The sequence below is a fragment of the Euprymna scolopes genome, chromosome 46, assembly GCF_053919585.1.
Source record: "Euprymna scolopes isolate OS-2025 chromosome 46, ASM5391958v1, whole genome shotgun sequence".
Classification (NCBI taxonomy): Eukaryota; Metazoa; Mollusca; class Cephalopoda; order Sepiida; family Sepiolidae; genus Euprymna; species Euprymna scolopes.
The window spans coordinates 156,426,588-156,430,234 of record NC_136527.1 but is presented as its reverse complement, the minus strand read 5'-3'; the positions used below and the strand labels follow the sequence as shown (position 1 = coordinate 156,430,234).

At 30.4% G+C, this 3,647-nt stretch overlaps 1 pseudogene; it reads right to left on the bottom strand.

Annotated features, from left to right (window-relative positions):
- Window positions 1-373: 373 nt before the first annotated feature.
- On the bottom strand, window positions 374-525 carry LOC145271717 (U1 spliceosomal RNA; annotated as a pseudogene).
- Window positions 526-3,647: the final 3,122 nt, after the last annotated feature.

The window sequence follows — 3,647 nt, the reverse complement described above, 5'->3', positions numbered from 1 at the left end:
ACAGCTTTTGTTTCTAAAAAAAATAGAAATCATACATTACATTATCATATAATGACAATTAAATTGTCAATTTATTTTAATATTATCATAATAGTTCAGAAATTTTGTCCACACGGTATATCGAAAGAAGACACTTTCAGTAGCTGTAGGCGACAGCTAGACGAATTGCTCACGATTAAACGTTGATTACATTTACATGCAAATTAGATACAATCAGAACGTTGGAATTGAAGTGGATAATAAACTGGTCGAGAGAAATGGTTTATTTCTTGGTATTACAGAGATTAAGGGTGATTAAGCGGAGGGAGTACAGACCTACGAGTGAGAGGTATTTGGAAAAAGTAGGGAAGGATTTTTGATTTTGATTGTGTCATCGGGGTGAGCGCGTACGCAGACCCCACACTTAGAAATAGCATGTCCGAGTCATCCACATTTGGGACGATCGCAAAGGTCAACCCAACCGCAGTGCAATGGATGGGCCTCGCTCTGGGGGAACGACCTTAATGATCACCGTTATTTTTTTAATGCGCGCACCACTGCTTTTATATCACACTTCTATACTAACCACCGACAAACACCAATAAAAAAGCTAAAATGCCTCCACATAATTCTCACCAATATCAGTATATCACAACATTTCATTCACTAATAACAACAATTCATAATAAATACTTTACTATCATTAAAACATACCAACTTTTTCACAAAATATCTCAATTCTTAACGGAACTTACATTTTACTGTAATATTCAATGTCAAGGTCGTTTACATGTGAACAACATAAATTCATAATCTTTTCAACGAGAACAAATACAAACGAATGAAAACTTTTAGAATTCAAACCAAAGCACTAAACCAAAAACATATTTATGTAATTAAATCAAACAGTTTTGTATTTCATTAATTGGCACTTGTACAGTTTAATCAAGACATAAAAAAATAAAAATATTGAAAAAAAACGAGTTATATTGTACGTACGCGTTATGGAATGAAGTTCTCCGAAAAAAAAAGTAACTTAATTTGATCAAGTACTTTTTTTTTACAGAGGAAATAAAATTTTATTGTAATCGATCTATCATCGCTATTTGGCTATTTAGGGACACGAGGAGGGGTGGCTTTATACAAAGGAGAAAATGAAAAAAAAGATTAAAAAAGGACAAAGAAATTCTGTGAAATAAATATAAAAAATATTTAGGTAAATATTTTTCTGCTCATGTTTCAAAACAAAATAATCAGAATCTCTAATGCACCATGAAATAACAGCGACACCATGGACGAAAGTAGCGACAAACATTTTTATTTATACAATAAAGCATATGTAGTAATAATAGACTACACATCGAGATACTTTGATATCCACAAACTTGATGACTGTAAGTCACGAAAAAGTGATGAAGAAAATAAAAAAAAACACTTTCGCAAAATTTTGTTTTCCACAAATTGCGATCAGCGACAATGGACCTGAGTTCGCATCATCAGAATTTAAACAATTTTTTTTGTAAAGATTGGGATTTCATTTTTTCAAGTTTTTGTAAAGATTGGGATTTCAAAAACAGTAGAAATAAATATACAAACTATAAAAAGGACACTAATAATGTCATATGAAAGCAACGAAGACGCATATCTAGCAATGTTAGCGCTACAAACATAAAAGATAAATCGCCGTCGCTAGCCAACAACTAATGAAAAGAACGCTTATGACAAACTTCCTAACATCATGCATAATAAAGCAATGAAAAGGCATGAAGTAGATAAAAAGTCTAAAAAAACTAACCCGCAACACTAAGCAAAGATGACACTGTTCGTATTCGCACCCAATGAAAATCGAACCAGAAAGGTAAAATTGTTAAGAAAACTAAAAGAGCCTCTTTCGTATTTAGCAAAAACAGAACAATGAAAATATTTAAGACATAACAGGCGTCCCCTCTTAAAAACAAATAAAAATCCAACACGTAAACTTACACACGACTATAAAAACATATTCAGTCAAGAAAATAGTCCAAGACAAGCCGTATCACAAACGGGCATGTGAAAGAGAACAAAAACAAACTTCACAACGAGAAGATTAATTAGGCTTCCAGTCAGATACAACACTCATTAAATACATATAAAATAAAAATAAAAACTTTTTTTTAATTTTTAGTTAAAAACTGAAGATGTTATATACATCAGGTAACACGAGTTATCTCCCCTTGATTGGGATTACTCCCACCATCAATATTGCCTGCAACCTCCCACCACACAATCACGTGGTATATCGTAGTAGCAAAAACTACTACTCCTTCTTCGTGTTAATAAAGCTTTTGTCTCGTTCAGACATGTGTCTTTCTCTTCTCTCCATGTTCTCACTAACCCTTTACTAATACAGTCCACACAATACAACAGCTGTGAGCATAAAAGCCAGTTTTATTGCTGTTCGCTGAGTGCTGATTGCATTTTTAAACAGGAATGCTAATTTGCAAAATAAGTTTTAAATTATAAGGGAAGATCAGCATGAGTTTAACTGAATCGGTTTTGATAACAATAAGTTTTGATAACAATAAGTTTTGATAACAATAAGTTTTGATAACAATAAGTTTTGATAACAATAAGTTTCGATAACAATAAGTGTCGATAACAATAAGTTTTGATAACAATAAGTTTTGAAAACAATAAGTTACAAGTTTCATAATGTAATTACAGGTACGGGCAAAATGAATGCCGATGCTCAAAATGTATAAACATTTTGACCCCTCCCTTCACTTAAAAAATCTACAAAAATCAGGGAATTAACCAATTTTAATGAAATTTTCAATATTTATCAAATAATGATAGCGAAATATAATGAACTATTTATTTTTATTTACATCTTAGTGGAAATATATTATTTTGTTTAAACAAAAAATACCTTTACTAAATTTATGGTTTTCAGTAGTAAATAAAAAATGTAAGAATTTACTTTTGCTTGTCATATAAATAAAGCATCGTAATTTGTAACAATAAAAATAAAATCATTTTTACAGGAAAACTACGAAAAAACCCTTGAAGTTCGTATTAATGAATTCGATATAACTCGAAGAAAAATTAAGTTCTTAAACTACCGATATTACTATTGAATAACGCATTGTTCATTTAATATTTTCACTCCAAAAAATTATAATTGCAAAAAAATATTTCTACTTTTTTAAAAAAATTACAGGTTTCGCATCATTTTTATATGCAAGATTAATAATTTCCTTGCTCGCAAGAACGTGAAACTTTCAGCGTAACATATTTTTTTCATATAATGTTGAACAATAATTTATAAAAAATTAAAAACAGGAACATAGAAAAATAATTAAATTAAAAAATGTTGAAATTTATCCAAACGTTCAGAATATGAATGTATGGATACACGTCTGGGGGAAAAAAACTATCACAAACCTTCTTCCCTTTTAATTACATGACGTCATTCTCCCAGTCGTTCGACTGCCTGAAATTTTGGGCCTTCGTATATTTCATGTTAACAAAATTTTAGTTTGTTGCGTTTTGCGAACGACAAAATCACTCAGTTTTGGGGCAAATAAATTTATGTTTTGTACAAACAAGCTGTTTTTTTTTATTTTATTCAATATCTTAGGACTTTACTAATTATCTTTGAAATAGACCCAGAAAACTAATATTTATCT